Genomic DNA, 14495 nt, shown 5'->3' with positions numbered 1-14495 from the left:
CTTCAGGAGGGGCCCTGTTGCAGCGGGAGGGAGTCAGACCCGCTGCCGGAGGGTTGGCTCCGCAGAAGCATAGGGTTGCGTGTTTGCACGGAGCAAGCAAGTTCCCTGGCAGGAACTGTTTCCCTTTGGGATTTTGGCTGGAGGATGGGCGAGGGAGATGGCACTGAGGAGCGCCTTTGTTCCCCGCCAAACAGCTCTGTCCTCCCTGGGCTCAGCAACTCTCCCTCCCTTTGTCCTACAGCCTTCCTGCTTTCAGAGCAGAGCTGTTACTTATGACCTCCCAGATGCTAAGTCGCGCTTGCTGTTGGGACACACTCCCTCTGGCCCCTCCGCTTTTGCCAGCCAGACTCAGGGACTCTGCTTGGCTGGCGGGCTGCCCCTCCACCCCGGCTCCCTCCCACCGCCTGTGCAGTGCGCACAGCCTCGCTGCCCTTCCTACCCTCTTCCGTGGGCCTCTCGTCTGCGCTTGGCTCTGGAGACTCCATTTTGCTAGTCTTCTGGTGGTTTTCTGGGTTAGTTAGGCAGGTGTAGGTGGAATCTAAGTGATCAGCAGGACGCGTGGTGAGCCCAGTGTCCTCCTACACTGCCATCTTCCCTCCCTCCTAAAAGATATATTTTAAAAGACTCTGAGGCCTTATTTGGATGCCTGGAGGATAAATTCATTCAAATAAAAATATTCTCAAAGACAGTTAAACATTTTTTTTAAGTAAAGTTTCTCAAAACCAAATTCAAGCCTTTACCACCACAAAGAAAAACTATTCTGAAAGCTGGACAGGTGCCAACGGACTGGGCTATAAATAACAGAGACAAACTTATTTGGCAACTTTGCATTAAAAAAGGATGGCCCCAGAAAAGCAGAAAATGTAGAGGGCGGGTACAGGGTTGGAAAGAAAAACAGCCTGAAAAGATATTTGAATAGAGCCAAGGGCTGGATAATTGAGCAAGGCTTGGTAAAGAACAGGTCCTGTCAGATTAATTGGGGGAGGAAGGCGAGTGAATGTGGGTGTGACTCTAATAATGAGATAATGGAGCCTTTCAGAAAAAATTGCTAAGATACAAAATCCTGCTTGGGAGCTGCAAATACAGACTGAATAGGAAAGCTGGGCTTGGAACATATTTTCCCTCATGATAAATAAAATGTAATAAACTTATATTTATATTGATGATGATGATACTGCATCATGCTCCTATAGTTCATTGTATTTTAAGACCACAACAGATAAGAACACCGGTGGAGATGTGTAGCAGTGGAGAGACGCCTAGCTGGGGAGTCAAGAAGCTCCATGCAACTCACCAACTAAGTGATGTGTGTAGACAGGTTTCTCCTTAGTTCACTCACCTGTGAAATGAGCTGTTGGAACCTAGAATAGTTGAACAAAGGTGGACCTGGGAATTCATCTGGGTGTTCCAAGAATGCCCTGAAATTACAGATAATGCTGTATGTTAGTATAGTTTTCAGGTAAGAGGATGGGCCTGTAGCTTTCATCATGTCCCCCAAGGGACATGTGGTGCAAACATAATCAACTGCCACTACACCAGATCATATCTAAGGAATATTCTACCTTGTTGATACTAAAGGTAATGAGACACCATAGAAATGGGGACTTGAAATGACCTTACCTACATCAGAACCTGTGATAATTGGTAATTTAAATTCAAACTGTCTATGGGGTGAATAGTCATACACATTTCTAATAAAATCAGATTATGTTTTATGGATAAATGCCTTAATTTGAGTTCCCCAAAAGCAAACACCAGGAGCTATGTGTATAGGTGGTTTACAGGAAGGGAATCCCAGGGACATAAGTGAGGGATGGGGAAGTGAGAAGGGAAAGGAGGTGTTGATGAGCCATTTACTACTATGGACAAGTAGGACATGGTCCTATGGGGGGCAGCTATAGACCAGGTAGAATGCACCTCATGACTGTACCAACAAGGTAGAGAAGTAGGTATTAATGTATCCAAGGATTCCCATCTCTCATCAACAGAGGGTTGACCCTCAAGGCATAAAATCCATCTGCTTTGCACATGGGTCCAGGGACTCCATTGTGAGCAGAGGAACTTTCAAATACAGAAGCAAAGACACATAAGCATGTAGGCAGGAGCAACAATGCACACATGGGCAATCATCATAGCTTTCCCTGGCCTCTGGGGGTTGAGAAGATATGAGCTGTAACATGAACAAACCGGATCTGGTGCATGGATTCAATGAGGTCCCTATTTGGTGACTGCCACCACAAGCCATGAGCCAACAAGAACTGGAACCAATGCATGGTTGAGTGTGGGCCTGTCTTCAGAGGCGAGGGAAGGAAAAGCAAAAATAAACTACATAAAAATAAAATTTGGGGTGCCTGGGTGGCTCAGTCAGTTTGAGCATCCAACTTTGGCTCAGGTCATGATCTCACAGCTTGTGAGTTCAAGCCCTGTATTGGGCTCCGTGCTGACAACTCAGAGCCTGGAGATGGCTTCAGATTCTGTGTGTGTGTGTGTGTGTGTGTGTGTGTGTGTGTGTCTGCCCCTCCCCTGCTCATGCTATCTCTCTCTCTCTCAAAAATAAATAAAAATTAGAAAATAAAATAAAATAAAATAAAAATTCTGCACAGAAAAGGACACAATCAACAAAACTAAAAGGCAACCTATGGAATGGGAGAAGATATTTGCAAATGACATATCCCATAAAAGGTTAGTATCCAAATTATATACAGAACTTATAAAACTCAACACCAAAAAATGAATAATCCAATTGAAAAATGAGCAGAATACATGAATAGACATTTCTGCAAAGAAGACATCCAGATGGCCACCAGACTTATTATAAGATGCCCAACATCACTTATCAGGAAATGCAAACCAAAATTACAATGAGATATAACCTCATACCTGTCAGAATGGCTAAAATCAACAAGACAAGAAAAAACAGTTGTTGGCAAGAATGTGGAGAAAAATGAACCCACATGCACTGTTAGTGTGAATGCAAATTGAAGCAGCCACTCTAGAAAACAGATGAAGTTTCCTCAAAAAGTTAAAAAAGAGGACTACTCTATGATTCAGGAATCCCACTACTGGGCATTTACCCAAAGAATACAAGAACACTAATTCAAAGGTATACATGCAGTCAAGATGTGAATATGTATGTTTATAGCAGCCAAGGTATTTATAATATCCAAGACATAGAAGCAGCCCAAGTGTCCACTGATAGATGAATGGATAAAGAAGATGTGGTATGTATACACAATGGAATATTATTCAGCCATAAAAAAGAATGAATCTTTCCATTTACAACAAAATGAATGGAGCTAGAGAGTATAATGCTAATAGAAATAAGTCAGAGAAAGACAGCATATTATTTCACTCATATGTGGAATTTAAGAAACAAAATAAATGAGCAAGGGTAAAGACAGAGAGAGAAACGAGACACAGACTCTTAACTATAGAGAATAAACTGATGATTACCCAAGGGGAGGTGGGTAGAAGTATGGGTGAAATAGGCCAAGTGGATTAGGAGCACAATTATTGTGATGAGCACTGAGTACTGTATAGAATTATAGAATCACCAGATAGTACATCTGAAACTAATATAACCCTGTTTGTGAACTAACTGGAATTAAAATAAAAACCTTAAAAAAAAGAGTGTGGGCCTAGACACATGCCCACAGTCACATCCTGGCTCTGCTGTGTGACTTTGTACAAGTTAGCAATATCTCTGGGCCTCAGTTTCCTCATATGTAATGTGGGGATTTATTCATGCAATAACCATTCACTGAGCACATTCCATATGCCATGCTGGTCTAGGTGTTTGTGGTAGGATGTAACCATACAGGTGAAGCTTACATCCTGGGGGTGGGGGCATGCTAGAGAAATAACAAATAAGTATGCCAGAGCACAACAGGTCAGGTAATTATGAGGGGAGAGAATCTTGGGGGAGAAGGGGAAAGGGGCTTATTTTAGGTGTTTGAAAGGAAGGCTTTCTGATAAGAGGATCCCTGAGTAAAGACACAAGTGAATTGAGAGGGAAAATTGTGCACAATCTGGGAGAAGGATGTCCTCTTTGGAGCACCCATTGAGTGAAATAACTACTCATAAGGGATGTGAGGCCCAGATGGATTAGCATATGCACAGGAGGTGTAGAAGTGCCTGGAACATGGAAAGCAATCCTGGCTATTATTATTGTATTATCATTTGTTTTATTTTGGGTATCCTTTGATCTAAGTCTTGACTTGCAAAGTAACCACATTCTCTTTTGCAGGTAGTTCTTGAGGACAACAAAAGTGCTTTCTCACCACAGCAATCTGGGATCAGTGGAATTGGAAGGATCTCTGAATATTAGTGTAAAGCAAGCTATAGAAGAAAGCAGGAATCTAAGAAGACTCTTGGCTTCTTCCTAATGCAGGGGATGGGCTGGTTGGAGGTTGTAACTGATTTATGGAGGGGGAAAGGCAGCTGTCATAAAGCTGCAATTTCAGGGGCAATGCTGGTCCAGAGAGGGTTGGCTGGAATCTGGGCTAACTGGTGTAATCATCCAATGCCATGTCCCTCTTGCTCATAAGCTAGTGCTCCTCAAACTGAGCCATATAAGGGATGGCCCTGGGCACCTCTGGCTCTGGCGTGTCCCCCCATGTCCCTTCTGTTCACTGAGAATGTGCTATTGTGGACGTGTCCATAAACATGTTCTAGAGCTGACAGCCCACTCCCATCGCCCTGGTGAGGAAGGGGATAAGTGATTTAGTCTTTTCGTGCTTCAATAGCAAAGTACCATAGACTGGGAAGCTTGTAAACAACAGAAATTTATTTCTCAAAGTTGTGGATGCTGGGAAGCTCAGAGTCCATGTCTGGTGGGCCTGCTTCCTGGGTTGTATTTCTGCTGCTTCCTCACTGGGTGGAATAGGTAAGGGAGCTTTCTGGAGCCTCTCTTACAAGGTTGCAAATCCCATTCATGGGCGCTCCACCCTCATGACCTGATCATCTCCCAAACATGCTGTTGATAGCACTAAGCAATCAGAATCTGAACTCAGAGGGCCCTGAAGCAAATATGAATTAACGGAGATTTCAAACAGGTGTTATGGATCTGTATGCTGCCAGAATAACCCTGCAGGGAAAGACTTGCTAATTGGCTTGCAGGAGAAGTGCTGGGGCCAACAGATGTGTGTAGCTGGGAGGGAGAGACCCCTTCTCCCTGACTGAAGCCCCCAGCCAGCTCATGTCTGTGGAGAAAAGGGCTAGGGATACTAGGGGCAGAATAGGGGTGCAGGGCTCCCAAGTGATCATGGCCTAGTGGCTGTGTGCAAAGACCTTTTCCAGGGCCTGCTAGACCCCAGGATGCAGCCCACCTCCTTACTCACAGGTAAGGGTGGGAGAGATAGAGGAGGAGGAGGGAGTTGGGGAGAGCAGGGGCAGCCTTAAGTGTGAGGTTGGGTGACCAAGGCAAGGGGGCCAGATTTTGGGGGGCTATGGGTCCTGATGCATCTGAAGGTATCCTGTCATAAGGCCCAGGAGCAAAAGATGAGATGTTTGCTTGTTGCAAATGTCTCACTTCATTTTCTCAGGTAGGAATCATTATTAACCCAGAGCTGACAGGTAACCAAAGGAACACTAAAGTCCATAACTGCCTGGTGTCAGAGCCCAGGATGCTGAGGGGCTCTGCCTCATTCAGTGCCCTCCACTGAGCCTGACTTCTGGAGGGCAGGGCAGAGCTTTCCAGGAGGGGTTTCCCCAAGGCTTTCCTGTTGTTCTCAGTTGGATATGTAGTTTATTAATTTGTTAAAAATGAGACAACGGGCCCCAAATGGAGTTGCCTATGTTCAACTCCACATCACCAAACTGAGACATAACTTACAGTTTTGGATCTCCCAGATATGGAATCCTAAACCAGTAGTCAGGAATCACCTGATCAGCACTAGCAAGGTAATCTGCCTGACAGACCCCTGCCATCCCCCACAGGAAAGTAGCCTGGCCATAACCAACTCACTTTTTTGCCCAGTGTAACCTCTTGGTTCCCACTCCATCTGCCTATAAAAACCTTTTATTTTGCACAATTCCTACAAGCTCCTTTCTATCTGCTGGATTCGATGCTGCCCAATTCATATATCATTCAATAAAACCAATATGATGTTTAAAATTTACTCAGTTGAGTTCTGTTTTATAACAAAATTTTATTAAGACAGGAATAAAATACATAGCAGAGATAAAATGTAAAATAGGTCTTGTTCAACTTGGTTAATGTGCTAACGTTGGCTGCGAGTGGTTGAAGATTTGTGCAGTATTTACACTTCCCTAGAATTGCAATCCCACATACACATAATCACATGTGAGTGAGTGTCTGTGTAATGTTCGCCATGTCTAATCATCTATCCATCTCTTGTAGGTGACATTTATTGAATTCTACCATATGCCAGATGCTGCTGTGAATCCCTGGCACATATTCTCTCATTCAATCTTCAGAACAAGGCGGGTACAAGTTTTATCTCTGTCCTAAGATGAAAAAGCAGAGTGCAGGGCAGTGAAGTGATCCTTTTAAGGTTACAGGGTCAATAGGTGGTGGGGACAGTGACCCTGACCTCTGGCATGGGGATTTTATGGAGACCCTGACCAGGGACTTCATGATTATAGTGCTCTACTTCTTTGATCAAAGGCTGTGGGTGTTTATGCACCAATGTTTGTGTGAATTTTTCTTTTATTTTAAAAAAAGAAGAAACTTTGAAATTGTGAAATAAGAAAAACACGATAGAAGAAAGCGTTAGGATGTAGAGAAAACCCAGTTCCCCCAAATGCACACCAGGGACAACTAGACTAGCAAAAGGCAAATGTCATGAGTGATGACATGAGTGATTTCTCTGAAGAATCAGGAAGAAAGGATTCTGCTTTAAGGACATTTTATGGTGAGTCTTAGAACCTAAGTGACCTTAAAAAAAAGAGTGATTATCATCAGGGAAATACAAATAAAAACCACGATGAGATACCACCTTACACCTGTCAGAATGGCTAACATTAACAACTGAAGCAAAAACAGATGTTGGCGAGGATGGGGAGAAAGAGGATCTCTTCTGCATTGTTGGTAGGAATGCAAGCTGGTGCAGCCACTCTGGAAAACAGTATGGAAGTTCCTAAAAAAAAACTAAAAACTACCCTACAACCTAGCAATTGCACTACTAGGCATTTATCCAAGGGATACAGGTGTGCTGTTTCGAAGGGACACATGCACCCCCATGTTTATAGCAGCACTATCAACAATAGCCAAGGTATGGAAAGAGCCCAAATGTCCATCGATGGGTGAATAGATAAAGAAGATGTGGTATATATATATATATATATATATACACACACACAATGGATATATATATATATATATATATATATATATATAATGGAGTATTACTCAGCAATCAAAAAGAATGAAATCTTGCCATTTGCAACTATGTGGATGGAACTGGAGGGGATTATGCTAAGCGAAATTAGTCAGAGAAAGACAAAAATCATATGACTTCACTCATATGAGGACTTTAAGAGACAAAACAGATGAACATAAGGAAGGGAAACAAAAATAATATAAAAACAAGGAGGGGGACAAAACAGAAGAGACTCATGAATATGGAGAACAAACTGAGGGTTGCTGGAGGGGTTGTGGGAGGGGGGATGGGCTAAATGGGTAAGGGGCATTAAGGAATCTACTCCTGAAATCATTGCTTTACTATATGCTAACTAACTTGGATGTAAATTTTAAAAAATAAAAAATAAAGTTAAAAAAAAGAGTGAGCAGGGAATTATTATTTGAACAGGGAAAGAAAAATATACATATATAAATGAAGATAGACCTTTGTCTATATAAGTCTATAAATGAAGATAGCTCTTTGTGGACACTTTTCTGCTCCAATGCAGGCAGGTGTGGTGCCCAATCCTTCTCTTGTGTCCTCCCACCCCAGGCAAGCTGCCCATTTGTCCTTGGACAGCTCAGGCTCCAGAATGACAGGGAGAACTGGCCCAAGTGGTGACAAGCCATCTCCTTATCCAGGACGAATGAGCTGCTTATTCTGAGCTCCGTTACCCATGACCAGGCCTCAATGAGGAAAGATGGGAGAGAGGGATTGGGTAGCTTCCCAGTGAAAGAGAAAAAAGATGTTCTTTCCAGGCAGCCACACAGCCTGGGCCACTGGTAGGGCCACACACACAAAGGAAAGCTGTGCTTTCTTCCCTGTGGGACTGAGCGTGCACTGGGTCAAAGCTTCAGGAGCAAACAGAGCTCCACTGCCACCAGTCCTCCGGGTCTGATGAGACTCTGTAGCCTAAACAGGGCCCTGTGTTTCACAGGCCAGCTCTAGGATTTTATTCCCTAAAATGGAAACAACAAAATATGTACTAAGCCTCCACTACAGGAGCGCAAATATGGTTAAAAAGCCCAGCTCACACACCCTCTGCTTTGGTTTCCTGGGACTGCCGTAACAAATACCAAAAATGGGTAGCTTAAACAGAAATGTATTCTCTCATAGTTATTGAGCCCGGAAGTCTCACGTAAGGTGTTGGCACGGACACGCTCCTTCAAAAGCCTCTAGAGGAGGATTCTGTCTCATCTCTTCCAGTTTCAGGAAGCCCCAGTCTGTCCTTTGTCCTTGTGTTTTGTCCCCATCACTCCAGTCTCTGCCCCATTGGCTTGTAGTCTTCTCCCCTCCATGTCTAGGTCTCTGGGTCTCTCTTCTCTTTCTATAAGGACACCATTCATATTGGATTAGGCCCCACACTTCATGAGAGTCCCTACACTGGTCTCACACCATGGGGATTGCAGGGGAGTCTATGGGACCCAATCACTGGGAATTGGACTATGATGGAGAAAGGGGGAGGGGCTTGCAACAACCAGCACATGGACCTTGGCAGGCTGAATTCATACCTGCAGTGTCCAAGTCGTAATTCCAAACAGTGGCTTTGCTCATCTTTGCAGAACCAGGTCAGAGAACTTGTTGGAGTGGAAATCTTCCTGATTCATATCTAGAACAAGGAATTTTGCTGTCCCTTGAACCTCGTTTTCTCCCACCCAGGCAAGGAGCTGAGTTATAGCACCATCCACTGGGAAGAGGGGACTGGTGAGAGCACCTGGAAGCTGTGTAGCCCAGCAACACTCAGACTGAGGGGCAGAAGGGCTGCTGATCCACTCAGAGCAAAGCCAGTGTTGGGTATGCTATGCCTAGGCAAGGGGATTAATTCATAGCCAAGGCTAAGGGTAGCTCCTGGCCCCTCTCACCTAGAAAGAGAACAACTCACTTCGGCAGGAAAATGAGAGGGGAAGATGGAAACTCCAGACACTATGTTCCATCCCTATCTAGTAGCCAAGGGAGTCCTGGGGACCAAGACCTGGGCTCCCTTGAGTCCTGAACCCACTGCCCTGTGTCGGGTAAGTCCTTCACCTTTTGAACCCATTTTCAATTCTGTAAACTTGAAATAAACCTCACCAAAGCGATGTGAAAATCACACAAGACACAAAGGGGGAAGATACGAAAGTAGGCCACTGTAATAATTATAATTCATCAGAGTAACTAATATTTTCCCAGAACTTTACACTCTCCATAAATTTTTCACATCTTCCTTCCTTTGATAAGAACAAGAGCAAGGACAACACACCCAGGTGCTTGTGCTGCCCTTGTGACTCAGCTCATTCTTTTAATTAGTCAGCAATTGTGGCTGGGGCTGGATTAACCCTGCTACCACCAGCAGAACCAGACTTGGTGTGGGGTTTTCAGAGGAGATCTGGGTGATGGGCTGGGAATGGGATCTAGGATACAGAGACAGTGTCCTGGGAGGAGTGAAACTGAGCATGGATAAAGAGCCCCTTATTCATACTCTGTGGTCCAGCTCTGCACAGTCCAATAGGGTAGCCACTACCCATGTGAGATTATTTAAGTTTAAATGTGAAATAATTAAAATTAAATTAAATAGAAGTCAGCTCCTCAGCCCCACTAGCCATATGCTCAACAGTCATATGAGACTGGTGGCTACCATATTAGACAGTGGAGATACAGAAATGACCATCATGGCAGCATATTGGACAGCATTGTTTTCCGCTGCAAAATGATTACCAGGTGTTTTTTCTTTGCCTGGTTCTAGGGTTACAGAGGCAATGCCCACACCCAAGAGAGCCCATTCCTGCATTATGGTATAGAGAGAAGAGTGAGGCAAGCCTGCAGGGCACAGGTCCCACACAATGGGAGGCACTTTGACTAAACCACCTGCAAGTGTCTCTGTATCCTTAGAGTCAGATGTCATTGTCTCATTTGATGAATTATAAAAACAGATGCTATTAAGCATAATAGGATGCATCAACTTGGCTCTGAGTGCAAATTCCATCCCTTTGCTGAGCCTTCTCGAATAGGCTCTTGTCTCAGGATAGTGTTTCTGCCCTCAATACTTACACTTTGGTAGGAGGCTGTGAATTGACACACTCCAGCCCAGACAGCACATATTGCTTGTTGAGGAAAGTGTCAGTCCTGTGGGTATTTCACAGAACAGCTCACACATTGCCAGGCACACAGTAAGGGATCACACTGTCCACCTTATGCATACTTGGTCTTTTTGCTTCCCAGATGGCTGTTTAAATTGAGGTAAGATACTTGATATTTCTGTAGTTTGATTCCTGCCAGTGATACTGGGCATCAGTCTATTCCAGATTTCTGATAATAATAGATCCAGTAAGTGTAAATGAGTTGTTTGAGGTTCTGAGCAAAGCTGTATTATAAGGGTTACCCAAGTCACTACCAAAGTCATAATGTTCTGACTACTAAGGAGGTTAATGAAACCCAAATCAAAGACATAAAGTACAAACAAAAGCTCTTTCTCTTTTCTTTTTTTGAGTGTTCTCAAAGAAGTACTCTACTTTCTTCCAGTTGTTCCTGTGTGTTTTATAGCTCCTGCCCAGAGATGCAGCACCTAGGTAAAAAATTGGCCCTGTCCAATGATACCAAGAAAGGCCAAGGGACTCAGACACCTTCTAGAGACTATGAGGGGTAGCCCTGGTGTTGGAATAGTGCACATGGCCTTGAGTACACTACTCTATGAACCTGAGTTTTATTATATGTGAAGTGGGACAACAAACTGGTGAATGATACAGGGGAGGAGGTAGGGAATGGGCAAAATAGGTTAAGGGGAGTCGGAGATCTAGGCTTATAGTTTTGATCTGTATATAGGGGTGTAAGGTACAGCATAGGGAATATAGTCAATAATGTTGTAATAATGTTGTATGGTGGCAAATGGCAGCTATACTTGTAGTGAGCACAGTATAATATACAGACTTGTCCAATAACTATGTTGTACACCTGAAACTTATGTAACATTGTGTGCCAATCATATATATAAAAAAAAAGACAAAGACATAGAATTAGCAGCTGTGAGACCAGGCCCTAATCCATGGGCCTTCTTCAGGAAGACAAAGGGAAACCCAAGTTCATTTCTCCATTTGTACAAAGCTATTGCCACCTAGGGAAAGGTCTTCTTCACCAGCTTGCATATTAAAAAACAAGAAACAAAAGAAAAAAAAAACACTGGAGCAATGGTGACACTGGATTTGAATGATTTTTAATACTTACTTTTGGTCCTATTAAAATCCATGCAAAGAGAATGAATAGAGAACAGAATTAGGTGGAGAATGATAGACCAGTTTCAAGCTAAACTTCAGTAGCTCTTGTTTTGAAAATGACATTTAAGTTCTGATACATCTGTAGACATGAAAATAATTTTAGTTTAAATATAGGGAAGAAAAATCCACAAATGACAAAGGAAAGCAAATCAGACTATTTCCTCTATTGTATTTACACTAACTTTAAACATAGATTCAAGGGGGGAAATGTCCCCCAAATGAAGCTAAAAAATTTAAGCCGCATCTTTAAAATCATCTTACAAAGATACCTGCTTTCAGTGGGTAACACTTTGAACTCTAGAAAAGTAAGCTGCCTTGTGCCTCAGTTTGGTCAGTTTATCCTCCTGCAATTGCTAGTTCAGATTGCATTTGGATACAAGTGACAGAAAACCTGAAACAATACCCTAAACAAAAAGTGGTTGTTTTGCTTCATATGAGAAGTCAAAGTAAGTGGTTCTTGCCATTGGTGCAGTGATTTAACAATGTCAAAACTGATGGATCTCACAGTCTTTGGACCCTTCCTTCACATTTGCAAAATGGTGGCTGCAGCTCCAACAATCACAATTGTACTCAAGGTGGGGAAAAAAAGGTGGGAAAAGGGAAAGTCAGTGTACGACACATCTGTTTCCTATTATTGATAAAGCAGAAGGTTTCTGAGAAGTCTCCAGAGAGTTCCTTTGGCTTTTGTTGGCCAGAACTGGGTCATATAACTTCCCACTCAGCTGCAAGGTAAGCTGGGAAAGCTAAAAACAGGATGATTGATTGCCTGGGGCTACAGGAATAAACTTCTAAAATTATAGTCCTGATAGCAAAGAGGACAAGGGATGCATGTTAGGTTGACACTTTCAGTCATGTTTCTTAGAAACAGAGTTATGGGCGCCTGGGTGGTTCAGTCTGTTGGGCATCAGACTTCGGCTCAGATCATGGTTTCTTGGTTTGTGGGTTTGAGCCCCACATCGGGCTCTGTGCTGACAGTTCAGACCCTGGAGCCTGCTTCAGATTCTGTGTCTCCCTCTCTCTCTGCCCCTCCCCTGCTACAGGTCTGTCTCTCTCTGTCTCTCAGTAATAAATAAATGTTAAAAAAATTTAAAAAAGAAGCAGTCTTAGATAGGGGTTCTTGAGAACTGACTTATTGAGGGAGGGCTCACAGGAGAAAACCATGAAGAAGTGAAGGAATCAGGATGGGGTAGGCAACATGTGATTTCATCAGAAACCTAGCCTCTGCCTAACACTGAGAACTACATTCTGTGACTTCTCACATAAAGAGGCAAGACCTGTGGTTCCTCCCCTGGCATCTGGGTGCATCTCTGACTATTTTGACAAGAGGATGTGGTAAGAATGATGTTATGCTAGTTTCCAAGCCAGGCCTCAAGAAACTGGTGGTTGGCACTCCCTGTCTCTTGGAAGGCCTGCTCTTGGAGTCCTGAGCTGTTACATAACAAGCCCAAATGGGGGTGCCTGGGTGGCTCAGTTGGTTAAGCTTCCGATTTCAGCTCAGATCATAATCTCGCAGTTCATGAGTTCAAGCCCTGAGATGGGCTCTGTGTTAACACCTCAGAGCATGGAGTCTGCTTTGGATTCTGTTTCTCTCTCTCTCTGCCCCTCCCCCACTTGTGCTATCTCTCTTTCTCTCTGAAAAATAAATATTAAAAAAAAAAGAAGCCCAAACACCCTCCTGGAGATACCACGTAGAGAGATCCTGAGGTACCATGAAGAGGGAGAGGGGCCCATCCAGGCCCAACTTTCCAACTGTCCCCATCAAGGCATTAGATAATTGACTGAAGATGTCTGACCCTGGGGACTAGTGCATTTATCAGATAAACACCCCTTAAATTGCAGTCAACACTATGTGGAACAGAATTGCCCACCTGAGCCCTTCCTGAATCCCTCACCTATGAACCATGATATGTAATAAAATGTTGTTTTAAGCTGCTTAGTTTGGGGTGGCTGTTAGGCCACAAAGGAAATGGATCCATGGGGAACTCAAGATTATAAATGACATCTGAGGGTTGTCCCACCTGAGGCATGAAGCCAGGCCCTTGTGCCCCAGGATTCTTTACAAACAAGAAGGCCCTGGGGTGGGGGAAACAAACCAAAGGCAACTCCAGGAGAGGCATTTCTATTAACCCAAGGTAGTTTTCCAGAAAGGGTATGGCTCAGAAGCTTACTGGTACACCTCCTGGTGGCAGGGAATGGGCACACCAGTTGAGTAATGGGGATCTGGGTGGGGGCATCAGTGACATTTCCACAGGGATGACTAAGAGTGCCAGCCAGAGGTGGATGCACACACACACATGCATGTATATACACACACATCTACATGTATACACACATGTGTGTACATATCTACATAAATACATGCATGTTTATTTAGGTAAGCACACATAAGTGTATACCAACATCAATAGAAATACTTAATTACATTTTTTTTCAGTTCTGAGAATCAAACAGTATATGTTTAGTCTTCATTGACTTTGCTGTTTGCTTGCTTTGTGTGTCACCTCTGTCTCTGTCTCCCTGTCTCCCTGTCTCCTTCTGTGTGTTTGTGTGTGTGTGTGTGTGTGTGTGTCTGTCTGTCTGTCTCCATGTCTCTCTGTCCCTCTCTTTTTTACTCTTTCTCATTCTTATGATCTCTTTCTCATTTCTTTGCTTTTTCTCAGCCAACTATGGTAATTCACTAGGCAGGAGGAGGTGCTTGTCCATAAGGAGCAAACAACAGTGGGCTGATTTTTCTGAATACACCTGCTTGGTGAACACAGTGATGAACACTCACATATTGATTTCATTACAGAGGCTGAAGCCAAGGCATCAGAAGAAAGAAGCAATGCTCCAGGGACCTTGACATATTATCACTTAAAATATATATTCCCATGTAGGGAAATTC

This window comes from Prionailurus viverrinus, chromosome A3, assembly GCF_022837055.1.
Source record: "Prionailurus viverrinus isolate Anna chromosome A3, UM_Priviv_1.0, whole genome shotgun sequence".
In the NCBI taxonomy this organism is placed as follows: Eukaryota; Metazoa; Chordata; class Mammalia; order Carnivora; family Felidae; genus Prionailurus; species Prionailurus viverrinus.
Note: the sequence above shows the minus strand (reverse complement) of the source record.